General features: G+C 52.7%; 1 long non-coding RNA gene across 1 annotated transcript; it reads left to right on the top strand.

Moving 5' to 3' along the window:
* The first annotated feature begins 12126 nt into the window (after positions 1–12126).
* Positions 12127–15276, top strand: LOC144720798 (uncharacterized). The gene is made up of 2 exons (XR_013585801.1): positions 12127–12484; positions 14464–15276. It is a non-coding gene; the product is annotated as an uncharacterized LOC144720798 (long non-coding RNA).
* The last annotated feature ends 1094 nt before the right edge of the window (positions 15277–16370 follow it).

Genomic DNA, 16370 nt, shown 5'->3' with positions numbered 1-16370 from the left:
CCATCACCCTGCACACAGTAACCACACACACCATCACCCTGCACACAGTAACCACACACACCATCACCCTGCACACAGTAACCACACACACCATCACCCTGCACACAGTAACCACACACACCATCACCCTGCACACAGTAACCACACACACCATCACCTTGTACACAGTAACCACACACACCATCACCCCGCACACAGTAACCACACACACCATCACCCCGCACACAGTAACCACACACACCATCACCCTGTACACAGTAACCACACACACCATCACCCCGCACACAGTAACCACACACACCATCACCCTGCACACACAGTAACCACACACACCATCACCCTGCACACAGTAACCACACACACCATCACCACACACACAGTAACCACACACACCATCACCACACACACAGTAACCACACACACCATCACCCTGTACACAGTAACCACACACACCATCACCCTGCACACAGTAACCACACACACCATCACCCTGTACACAGTAACCACACACACCATCACCCTGTACACAGTAACCACACACACCATCATCCTGTATACAGTAACCACACACACCATCACCCTGTACACAGTAACCACACACACCATAACCCCGCACACAGTAACCACACACACCATCACCCTGCACACATAACCACACACACCATCACCACACACACAGTAACCACACACACCATCACCCTGCACACAGTAACCACACACACCATCACCACACACACAGTAACCACACACCATCACCACACACACAGTAACCACACACACCATCACCCTGCACACAGTAACCATACACACCATCACCCTGCACACAGTAACCACACACACCATCACCACACACACAGTAACCACACACACCATCACCCTGCACACACAGTAACCACGCACACCATCACCCTGCACACAGTAACCAAACACACCATCACCCTGCACACAGTAACCACACACACCATCACCCTGCACACAGTAACCACACACACAGTAACCACACACCATCACCACACACACAGTAACCACACACACACACCATCACCCTGCGCACAGTAACCATACACACCATCACCCTGCACACAGTAACCACACACACCATCACCCTGCACACACAGTAACCACGCACACCATCACCCTGCACACAGTAACCACACACACCATCACCCTGCACACAGTAACCACACACACCATCACCCTGCACACAGTAACCACACACACCATCACCCTGCACACAGTAACCACACACCATCACCACACACACAGTAACCACACACCATCACCACACACACACACCATCACCCTGCACACAGTAACCATACACACCATCACCCTGCACACAGTAACCACACACACCATCACCACACACACAGTAACCACACACACCATCACCCTGCACACACAGTAACCACACACACCATCACCCTGTACACAGTAACCACACACACCATAACCCCGCACACAGTAACCACACACACCATCACCCTGCACACATAACCACACACACCATCACCACACACACAGTAACCACACACACCATCACCCTGCACACAGTAACCACACACACCATCACCACACACACAGTAACCACACACCATCACCACACACACAGTAACCACACACACACACCATCACCCTGCACACAGTAACCATACACACCATCACCCTGCACACAGTAACCACACACACCATCACCACACACACAGTAACCACACACACCATCACCCTGCACACACAGTAACCACGCACACCATCACCCTGCACACAGTAACCAAACACACCATCACCCTGCACACAGTAACCACACACACCATCACCCTGCACACAGTAACCACACACACAGTAACCACACACCATCACCACACACACAGTAACCACGCACACACACCATCACCCTGCGCACAGTAACCATACACACCATCACCCTGCACACAGTAACCACACACACCATCACCCTGCACACAGTAACCACACACACCATCACCCTGCACACAGTAACCACACACACCATCACCACACACACAGTAACCACACACCATCACCACACACACAGTAACCACACACACCATCACCCTGCACACAGTAACCATACACACCATCACCCTGCACACAGTAACCACACACACCATCACCACACACACAGTAACCACACACACCATCACCCTGCACACACAGTAACCACGCACACCATCACCCTGCACACAGTAACCAAACACACCATCACCCTGCACACAGTAACCACACACACCATCACCCTGCACACAGTAACCACACACACAGTAACCACACACCATCACCACACACACAGTAACCACACACACACACCATCACCCTGCGCACAGTAACCATACACACCATCACCCTGCACACAGTAACCACACACACCATCACCCTGCACACACAGTAACCACGCACACCATCACCCTGCACACAGTAACCACACACACCATCACCCTGCACACAGTAACCACACACACCATCACCCTGCACACAGTAACCACACACACCATCACCCTGCACACAGTAACCACACACCATCACCACACACACAGTAACCACACACCATCACCACACACACACACCATCACCCTGCACACAGTAACCATACACACCATCACCCTGCACACAGTAACCACACACACCATCACCACACACACAGTAACCACACACACCATCACCCTGCACACACAGTAACCACACACACCATCACCCTGTACACAGTAACCACACACACCATAACCCCGCACACAGTAACCACACACACCATCACCCTGCACACATAACCACACACACCATCACCACACACACAGTAACCACACACACCATCACCCTGCACACAGTAACCACACACACCATCACCACACACACAGTAACCACACACCATCACCACACACACAGTAACCACACACACACACCATCACCCTGCACACAGTAACCATACACACCATCACCCTGCACACAGTAACCACACACACCATCACCACACACACAGTAACCACACACACCATCACCCTGCACACACAGTAACCACGCACACCATCACCCTGCACACAGTAACCAAACACACCATCACCCTGCACACAGTAACCACACACACCATCACCCTGCACACAGTAACCACACACACCATCACCCTGCACACACAGTAACCACGCACACCATCACCCTGCACACAGTAACCACACACACCATCACCCTGCACACAGTAACCACACACACCATCACCCTGCACACAGTAACCACACACACCATCACCCTGCACACAGTAACCACACACACCATCACCCTGCACACAGTAACCACACACACCATCACCTTGTACACAGTAACCACACACACCATCACCCCGCACACAGTAACCACACACACCATCACCCCGCACACAGTAACCACACACACCATCACCCTGTACACAGTAACCACACACACCATCACCCCGCACACAGTAACCACACACACCATCACCCTGCACACACAGTAACCACACACACCATCACCCTGCACACAGTAACCACACACACCATCACCACACACACAGTAACCACACACACCATCACCACACACACAGTAACCACACACACCATCACCCTGTACACAGTAACCACACACACCATCACCCTGCACACAGTAACCACACACACCATCACCCTGTACACAGTAACCACACACACCATCACCCTGTACACAGTAACCACACACACCATCATCCTGTATACAGTAACCACACACACCATCACCCTGTACACAGTAACCACACACACCATAACCCCGCACACAGTAACCACACACACCATCACCCTGCACACATAACCACACACACCATCACCACACACACAGTAACCACACACACCATCACCCTGCACACAGTAACCACACACACCATCACCACACACACAGTAACCACACACCATCACCACACACACAGTAACCACACACACCATCACCCTGCACACAGTAACCATACACACCATCACCCTGCACACAGTAACCACACACACCATCACCACACACACAGTAACCACACACACCATCACCCTGCACACACAGTAACCACGCACACCATCACCCTGCACACAGTAACCAAACACACCATCACCCTGCACACAGTAACCACACACACCATCACCCTGCACACAGTAACCACACACACAGTAACCACACACCATCACCACACACACAGTAACCACACACACACACCATCACCCTGCGCACAGTAACCATACACACCATCACCCTGCACACAGTAACCACACACACCATCACCCTGCACACACAGTAACCACGCACACCATCACCCTGCACACAGTAACCACACACACCATCACCCTGCACACAGTAACCACACACACCATCACCCTGCACACAGTAACCACACACACCATCACCCTGCACACAGTAACCACACACCATCACCACACACACAGTAACCACACACCATCACCACACACACACACCATCACCCTGCACACAGTAACCATACACACCATCACCCTGCACACAGTAACCACACACACCATCACCACACACACAGTAACCACACACACCATCACCCTGCACACACAGTAACCACACACACCATCACCCTGTACACAGTAACCACACACACCATAACCCCGCACACAGTAACCACACACACCATCACCCTGCACACATAACCACACACACCATCACCACACACACAGTAACCACACACACCATCACCCTGCACACAGTAACCACACACACCATCACCACACACACAGTAACCACACACCATCACCACACACACAGTAACCACACACACACACCATCACCCTGCACACAGTAACCATACACACCATCACCCTGCACACAGTAACCACACACACCATCACCACACACACAGTAACCACACACACCATCACCCTGCACACACAGTAACCACGCACACCATCACCCTGCACACAGTAACCAAACACACCATCACCCTGCACACAGTAACCACACACACCATCACCCTGCACACAGTAACCACACACACAGTAACCACACACCATCACCACACACACAGTAACCACGCACACACACCATCACCCTGCGCACAGTAACCATACACACCATCACCCTGCACACAGTAACCACACACACCATCACCCTGCACACAGTAACCACACACACCATCACCCTGCACACAGTAACCACACACACCATCACCACACACACAGTAACCACACACCATCACCACACACACAGTAACCACACACACCATCACCCTGCACACAGTAACCATACACACCATCACCCTGCACACAGTAACCACACACACCATCACCACACACACAGTAACCACACACACCATCACCCTGCACACACAGTAACCACGCACACCATCACCCTGCACACAGTAACCAAACACACCATCACCCTGCACACAGTAACCACACACACCATCACCCTGCACACAGTAACCACACACACAGTAACCACACACCATCACCACACACACAGTAACCACACACACACACCATCACCCTGCGCACAGTAACCATACACACCATCACCCTGCACACAGTAACCACACACACCATCACCCTGCACACACAGTAACCACGCACACCATCACCCTGCACACAGTAACCACACACACCATCACCCTGCACACAGTAACCACACACACCATCACCCTGCACACAGTAACCACACACACCATCACCCTGCACACAGTAACCACACACCATCACCACACACACAGTAACCACACACCATCACCACACACACACACCATCACCCTGCACACAGTAACCATACACACCATCACCCTGCACACAGTAACCACACACACCATCACCACACACACAGTAACCACACACACCATCACCCTGCACACACAGTAACCACACACACCATCACCCTGTACACAGTAACCACACACACCATAACCCCGCACACAGTAACCACACACACCATCACCCTGCACACATAACCACACACACCATCACCACACACACAGTAACCACACACACCATCACCCTGCACACAGTAACCACACACACCATCACCACACACACAGTAACCACACACCATCACCACACACACAGTAACCACACACACACACCATCACCCTGCACACAGTAACCATACACACCATCACCCTGCACACAGTAACCACACACACCATCACCACACACACAGTAACCACACACACCATCACCCTGCACACACAGTAACCACGCACACCATCACCCTGCACACAGTAACCAAACACACCATCACCCTGCACACAGTAACCACACACACCATCACCCTGCACACAGTAACCACACACACAGTAACCACACACCATCACCACACACACAGTAACCACGCACACACACCATCACCCTGCGCACAGTAACCATACACACCATCACCCTGCACACAGTAACCACACACACCATCACCCTGCACACACAGTAACCACGCACACCATCACCCTGCACACAGTAACCACACACACCATCACCCTGCACACAGTAACCACACACACCATCACCCTGCACACAGTAACCACACACACCATCACCCTGCACACAGTAACCACACACACCATCACCACACACACAGTAACCACACACACCATCACCCTGCACACACAGTAACCACGCACACCATCACCCTGCACACAGTAACCAAACACACCATCACCCTGCACACAGTAACCAAACACACCATCACCCTGCACACAGTAACCACACACACCATCACCCTGCACACAGTAACCACACACACAGTAACCACACACCATCACCACACACACAGTAACCACGCACACACACCATCACCCTGCGCACAGTAACCATACACACCATCACCCTGCACACAGTAACCACACACACCATCACCCTGCACACACAGTAACCACGCACACCATCACCCTGCACACAGTAACCACACACACCATCACCACACACACAGTAACCACACACCATCACCACACACACACACCATCACCCTGCACACAGTAACCATACACACCATCACCCTGCACACAGTAACCACACACACCATCACCACACACACAGTAACCACACACACCATCACCCTGCACACACAGTAACCACGCACACCATCACCCTGCACAAAGTAACCACACACACCATCACCCTGCACACACAGTAACCACGCACACCATCACCCTGCACACAGTAACCACACACACCATCACCCTGCACACAGTAACCACACACATCATCACCCTGCACACAGTAACCACACACACCATCACCCTGCACACAGTAACCACACACACCATCACCACACACACAGTAACCACACACACCATCACCCTGCACACACAGTAACCACGCACACCATCACCCTGCACACAGTAACCAAACACACCATCACCCTGCACACAGTAACCAAACACACCATCACCCTGCACACAGTAACCACACACACCATCACCACACACACAGTAACCACACACCATCACCACACACACAGTAACCACACACACACACCATCACCCTGCACACAGTAACCATACACACCATCACCCTGCACACAGTAACCACACACACCATCACCACACACACAGTAACCACACACACCATCACCCTGCACACACAGTAACCACGCACACCATCACCCTGCACACAGTAACCAAACACACCATCACCCTGCACACAGTAACCACACACACCATCACCCTGCACACAGTAACCACACACACAGTAACCACACACCATCACCACACACACAGTAACCACGCACACACACCATCACCCTGACACCATCACCCTGCACACAGTAACCATACACACCATCACCCTGCACACAGTAACCACACACACCATCACCACACACACAGTAACCACACACACCATCACCCTGCACACACAGTAACCACACACACCATCACCCTGTACACAGTAACCACACACACCATAACCCCGCACACAGTAACCACACACACCATCACCCTGCACACATAACCACACACACCATCACCACACACACAGTAACCACACACACCATCACCCTGCACACAGTAACCACACACACCATCACCACACACACAGTAACCACACACCATCACCACACACACAGTAACCACACACACACACCATCACCCTGCACACAGTAACCATACACACCATCACCCTGCACACAGTAACCACACACACCATCACCACACACACAGTAACCACACACACCATCACCCTGCACACACAGTAACCACGCACACCATCACCCTGCACACAGTAACCAAACACACCATCACCCTGCACACAGTAACCACACACACCATCACCCTGCACACAGTAACCACACACACAGTAACCACACACCATCACCACACACACAGTAACCACGCACACACACCATCACCCTGCGCACAGTAACCATACACACCATCACCCTGCACACAGTAACCACACACACCATCACCCTGCACACACAGTAACCACGCACACCATCAACCTGCACACAGTAACCACACACACCATCACCCTGCACACAGTAACCACACACACCATCACCCTGCACACAGTAACCACACACACCATCACCCTGCACACAGTAACCACACACACCATCACCACACACACAGTAACCACACACCATCACCACACACACACACCATCACCCTGCACACAGTAACCATACACACCATCACCCTGCACACAGTAACCACACACACCATCACCACACACACAGTAACCACACACACCATCACCCTGCACACACAGTAACCACGCACACCATCACCCTGCACACAGTAACCACACACACCATCACCCTGCACACAGTAACCACACACACCATCACCCTGCACACAGTAACCACACACACCATCACCACACACACAGTAACCACACACCATCACCACACACACAGTAACCACACACACCATCACCCTGCGCACAGTAACCATACACACCATCACCCTGCACACAGTAACCACACACACCATCACCCTGCACACACAGTAACCACGCACACCATCACCCTGCACACAGTAACCACACACACCATCACCCTGCACACAGTAACCACACACACCATCACCCTGCACACAGTAACCACACACACCATCACCCTGCACACAGTAACCACACACACCATCACCCTGTACACAGTAACCACACACACCATCACCCCGCACACAGTAACCACACACACCATCACCCCGCACACAGTAACCACACACACCATCACCCTGTACACAGTAACCACACACACCATCACCCCGCACACAGTAACCACACACACCATCACCCTACACACACAGTAACCACACACACCATCACCCTGCACACAGTAACCACACACACCATCACCACACACACAGTAACCACACACACCATCACCCTGTACACAGTAACCACACACACCATCACCCTGCACACAGTAACCACACACACCATCACCACACACACAGTAACCACATACACCATCACCCTGTACACAGTAACCACACACACCATCACCACACACACAGTAACCACACACACCATCACCCTGTACACAGTAACCACACACACCATCACCCTGTACACAGTAACCACACACACCATCACCCTGCACACAGTAACTACACACACCATCACCCTGCACACAGTAACCACACACGCCATCACCACACACAGTAACCATACACACCATCACCCTGCACACACAGTAACCACGCACACCATCACCCTGCACACAGTAACCACACACACCATCACCCTGCACACAGTAACCACACACACCATCACCCCGCACACAGTAACCACACACACCATCACCCTGCACACAGTAACCACACACACCATCAACCTGTACACAGTAACCACACACACCATCACCCTGTACACAGTAACCACACACACCATCACCCTGTATACAGTAACCACACACACCATCACCCTGTACACAGTAACCACACACACCATAACCCCGCACACAGTAACCACACACACCATCACCCTGCACACATAACCACACACACCATCACCACACACACAGTAACCACACACACCATCACCCTGCACACAGTAACCACACACACCATCACCACACACACAGTAACCACACACCATCACCACACACACAGTAACCACACACACCATCACCCTGCACACACAGTAACCACACACACCATCACCCTGCACACAGTAACCACACACATCATCACCACACACACAGTAACCACACACCATCACCACACACACAGTAACCACACACACACACCATCACCCTGCACACAGTAACCATACACACCATCACCCTGCACACAGTAACCACACACACCATCACCCTGCACACAGTAACCACACACACCATCACCCTGCACACAGTAACCACACACACCATCACCCTACACACAGTAACCACACACCATCACTACACACACACAGTAACCACACAAACCATCACCCTGTACACAGTAACCACACACACCATCACCCTGTACACAGTAACCACACACACCATCACCCCGCACACAGTAACCACACACACCATCACCCTGCACACACAGTAACCACACACACCATCACCCTGCACACAGTAACCACACACACCATCACCCTGCACACAGTAACCACACACACCATCACCCTGTACACAGTAACCACACACACCATCACCCTACACACAGTAACCACACACACCATCACCACACACACAGTAACCACATACACCATCACCCTGCACACAGTAACCACACACACCATCACCCTGTACACAGTAAGTACACACACCATCACCCTGCACACAGTAACCACACACACCATCACCACACGCACAGTAACCACACACACCATCACCACACACACAGTAACCACACACACCATCACCCTGTACACGGTAACCACACACACCATCACCACACGCACAGTAACCACACACACCATCACCACACACACAGTAACCACACACACCATCACCACACACAGTAACCACACACACCATCACCCTGCACACACAGTAACCACGCACACCATCACCCTGCACACAGTAACCACACACACCATCACCCTGCACACAGTAACCACACACACCATCACCCTGCACACAGTAACCACACACACCATCACCCTGCACACAGTAACCACGCACACCATCACCCTGCACACAGTAACCACACACACCATCACCACACACAGTAACCATACACACCATCACCCTGCACACACAGTAACCACGCACACCATCACCCTGCACACAGTAACCACACACACCATCACCCTGTACACAGTAACCACACACACCATCACCCTGTATACAGTAACCACACACACCATCACCCTGTACACAGTAACCACACACACCATAACCCCGCACACAGTAACCACACACACCATCACCCTGCACACAGTAACCACACACAACATCACCACACACACAGTAACCACACACCATCACCACACACAGTAACCACACACACCATCACCCTGTACACAGTAACCACACACACCATCACCTTGCACACAGTAACTACACACACCATCAACCTGCACACAGTAACCACACACACCATCACCCTGTACACAGTAACCACACACACCATCACCTTGCACACAGTAACCACACACACCATCACCCTGCACACAGTAACCACACACACCATCACCCTGTTCACAGTAACTACACACACCATCACCCCGCACACAGTAACCACACACACCATCACCCTGCACACACAGTAACCACACACACCATCACCCTGTACACAGTAACCACACACACCATCACCCTGTACACAGTAACCACACACACCATCACCCTATACACAGTAACCACACACACCATCACCCCGCACACAGTAACCACACACACCATCACCCTGCACACAGTAACCACACACACCATCACCCTGCACACAGTAACCACACACACCATCACCCTGTACACAGTAACCACACACACCATCACCACACACACCAGCACCCCACACACCATCACCATCACTCCGCTTTTGCAGTCTCCGCGCTCTGCACTCGGGACCGCGCTGCTGCTGTAGAGGGAGGGGGGCTGGGGGAGTTGGGCTGAGGGGCTTGGGGGAGTTGGTATTGGGTGAAGAGGGAGGGAGGGAGGCTGGGTGAGGGGAGGAGGGGGGGCTGGGTGGGGGGAGGGGTGGTGATGGGTAAGGGGAGGGGCTTGTTGTTGGGGGGAGCGGGGGGCGCGGTTGTTGGGTGGTAGTGACGTCACCGCCTGGCTGTTCGCCAGCCCGGGCTGACGTCAGTTTCTAAATCTGGCCCGCGGCTTGTTTACAAGGCGCATTGTCTCCTGCTGCTGCTGCTGTAGCTGCTGCAGCTGCTGTAGCTCCCCCGGTACAGCTCTCGGTACCCCGCACGTCGACTCGGCGGGGACGACGTGGGTCCCCGTGCCCCCTCGGCGGCTCGCTCCTCGGCATGTAAACAACAACAACAACACGCGGTGTCCATCGCGGCGGGCTTGGCGTCATCACGGGGCCCAGCAGCACGGCGCCGACGATGTCGCGGCTCGTGTCAACATCGCCACCCGCCTCGCGGCGGCGACGACGACGGTGGCGGTAAGTTGTTGATGATGGTGGTGCCGCTGGTGGTGGTGGTTCTGATGGTGGTGGTTCTGATGGTGGTGGTGGTGCCGCTGTTGGTCGTGGTGGTGAGTGGTGCTAGTGGCTGTCAACTCGCGAGCGTCGCGGTTGTGAGCCGCCCATCTCGCTTCAGCGAGTGGGGGGAGTCGCGGCACAGCGTGCGTTTGTGTGAACACGGCGTGTTCACGCGCTGTGTTACGCCGTGTGTTCACGCGCTGTGTTACACCGTGTGTCCACGCGCTGTGTTACGCCGTGTGTTCACGCGCTGTGTTTACACCGTGTGTCCACGCGCTGTGTTACGCCGTGTGTCCACGCGCTGTGTTACACCGTGTGTCCACGCGCTGTGTTTACACCGTGTGTCCACGCGCTGTGTTACACCGTGTGTTCACGTGCTGTGTTACACCGTGTGTTCACGCGCTGTGTTACGCCGTGTGTCCACGCGCTGTGTTACACCGTGTGTCCACGCGCTGTGTTACACCGTGTGTCCACGCGCTGTGTTTACACCGTGTGTTCACGCGCTGTGTTTACACCGTGTGTTCACGTGCTGTGTTACACCGTGTGTTCACGCGCTGTGTTTACACCGTGTGTCCACGCGCTGTGTTACGCCGTGTGTTCACACGCTGTGTTTACACCGTGTGTCCACGCGCTGTGTTACACCGTGTGTTCACGCGCTGTGTTACGCCGTGTGTTCACGCGCTGTGTTTACACCGTGTGTTCACGCGGTGTGTGTTCACGCGATGTGGTCGTGCTGTGTGTTCACGCGGCGCTGTGTAGTGACAGCTGGCGGTGGACAGCCCCGTGCTGTGGTGGATGTGGGGGTGGCACGAGGGGGTAACGCCACCCCCCCTACTCAGTGCGCTGCAGGCGGGTGTCGTCGCTACGTGGTATGAAGGTGTTGTTGTTGTTGGGTGCTGAGTGCTACGTATTGAGTGCGAGGTGAATAGTTAATGCTGTTAGGTGAGCGTTAGCTGCTTATTGGGTGAGTTGTTAGGTGAGTGTTAGCCTAACACTCACCTAACAACACTCACCTAACACTCACCTAACACTGGTAGGTGAGGGTTAGGTGAGTGTTAGGTGAGTGTTGTTAGGTGAGTGTTCGAAGGTGTTGGCAGGTGAGGGGGTGTGCGTGGGTAGTCCAGCGGTTAGCGCGCTCCGAACCCGGCGACCCGAGTTCGATTCCCACTCACGGCCAACACCAGTTACAATTATCATAACCTGTGCTGGGCGTCTGCCAGGTCGACTCAGCCTCAAATGAGTACCTGGTGTGGTGTGTAAACATCTCCACTCGGGAGACAAAGACAGTCGGGCGTGGTGTCCATGCTGGCTTCAGGCACTTGTCCCAGCAATCTGTTAAGGCTATACGGGGGATCTTTGTGTTCACCGGGTTTAGGTGAGTGTTGGGTTGTAGGTGAGTGTCGGTAAGTAGTGGCAGAGCTGCAGTGCACGGCTCCCACGTGGATGTGCACTGAACTCGGCTTTGACCCTGACCTCACAAGCCTGGCCCTGACCCCATCTTGCAAAAACAAAAACATCACCCAATGCCCGAGGCACAGTGCAAATCATTCACGCCCAGTTCCCGACAACACGTGGAGCACAATTTAAAATGCGCAATTGCTTCACGACATTTCTCTTGTGCTGGAGGAAACAAGATGACCTAAACATTAATCTTTTAGCTAATTCAGCAAATGGCGTTTCGCGTTATTTTATAATTTGTCCATGTTTTAGTTGTTAGTTGCACAAGTTGTCGTCATGCTGAATGGCTGTTGTGTCATGTACAGCGCTTGGAGATTGCTGATGAAAGGCGCTTTTAAAATATAATTGTTATTAAACATGAGAACAATTAACACAATTAGATTTTTTAAAATGTTTTTTTTATCTTAGAAGTTAGATTTCTGTCAAACGTATCCCTAAACACGTGCCCATGATCTCTGTTACACATTCACCTCTGGTTGAAGACACACCTTCAACACCACCAGCTGGAGCCTCCACCACCAGCTCGCGCCTACGACCGCGTTGAACGCTCACGTCTCGCTGCTGGAGCCCCGAGCGCCGTGGGTAGTGCACGCGGATGGATTTGAGATCGTGCAAGCGGTGTCCACTCACTGGTACAAGTCGTGAATCAGAATCACCATCTTAATTTATCCTGGAGAAATCCGATGAGCCATGAAGCTCTTTGTGTGTGGTGGAGCCGTTCCATGTAGGCCCCGTCACAGTGCACCGTCTAAATCGGGCTCCTCTCCACCTCGGTGCTCCCCGGAGCCCAAATCGGCGCGAGCGGCAGCGCCTCATGCCGTTTACACCTCGTGCCGGCAACATCGCCGGATAACGCCCTTTATCCGGACGGCTCAATTTATAAAACTGAGCAATTAAATTAGACTCGCCCATTATGCTTATTGAATTTGACAGCCAATCCGGTTAAATTGGAACCAGTACGTCTTATGACGGCTCGTGCACGGCTTACACATGGCTACAGTCACCGCCTAATAGCCTCATGAAGGGCTCGAATCACGCGTTGCGTGTGCTGCTCGGAGCTGCCGTACCCCCTGGCCCGCCCCTGGTTCAAGTAATCCAGGATAGGCTGTGGGCTGAGTTGGCCTGTCCTCGGTTGCTTGGCCTTGGTGCGGTGCCACCATCGGCCACCACTTCCCGTGCGATTCGTGTCTCCGGGCGTGAGCTACTGCGGGGAAGAACGTGAGCCATCACTTGAGACGCACCGATGACTGCGTATAAAATAAACGCCGTGTTTCACGCACGCTGCTGTCACCACTGCTCCGTGTTCCGTGAGATTTTTCTCAGTCTGCCTCACAGTTCAAGTGTCCCTGCTCGTCCTGGAGAAACACTCCCTGATCCTTTACTCCACTCAGTGTGCCCCACGGGTCAGAGCAGCAAATCGGTTTCATCTGAGCTGTGAAACCTTTACTGGTTTAATATCTTGCTGAATATTTACCAAGTCCCTGGTTAACTGGAGTAGGCCTAGGCACAGGGCCATAGAGGGGAGATTAAGCCTCTTAAGTTATGCGATGATGTGCCAGGTGCAGAAATATTTTCTTGGTCACGGACCAAATAGAAATGAAACCCCCACTGGTACCGATGTCTTCACGTGGCCAAAAAAGACTTGTAACACACTGATTAAAGTCCCACCGGCACCACGGTAGCGTGCTCCACCCGGTTTGCGTGCGGAACAGTGATCAATAGAGCGGTGGTGTCTCGGGGTCTGGGTGTGGTAGAGCTGTTGAATGTGCGGGTCGTGGTGCAGCTGCACCAGGGCTGGTGGCCTCGAGGGAACTAGGCGCCGGGGGGCTGTGAAGAGGTGAAAAATAAGAAGGGGCCACATTTCATTCCTTGCACCAGGCCCATAACAATCGCACGAGGTCTTGGCTGAGCGCAGCACCCATAGGGCATTGGCCAGACTGGTGCGAGACCCAGAGAAGGAAGCTGATAGGCCTGCAGTTCGAACCTGAACCACGTGTGGTCGAATAAAAGTGAATTGGCTTAACCTAATAGCCTTTTCAAAGGCTATTGCATAATGCACCATAGCTATCTGCATGAATCAGTACCACTTAATACTTTGTCATGTTTACAGCGAATAATTGTGACATTACTTCAAGACGCAGTGAAGAACCTTACAAACGAGCAGAGAACATGCAAGAACAAAAATACAATAACATTGCACACAGACACAAAAATTCCCCTGGTAGGACATACGCTGTTAGTGCACTCCTATTAAGGCTGGCAGAGATGGGTGATCTGGTCAACACCACGCCTGCCCGTCTTTGTATCCCCAGTGCTGATTTATACATTTCACCAGGTCCTCATTGAAGGCTGAGTCAATCTAGGGTAGGCACGGTACCGGTTGAGATTT

The sequence above is a fragment of the Lampetra planeri genome, chromosome 10 (genome assembly GCF_965212315.1).
Source record: "Lampetra planeri chromosome 10, kcLamPlan1.2.h2, whole genome shotgun sequence".
Lineage (NCBI taxonomy): Eukaryota > Metazoa > Chordata > Hyperoartia > Petromyzontiformes > Petromyzontidae > Lampetra > Lampetra planeri.
Note: the sequence above shows the minus strand (reverse complement) of the source record. Positions and strands in the feature narration are given on the sequence as shown.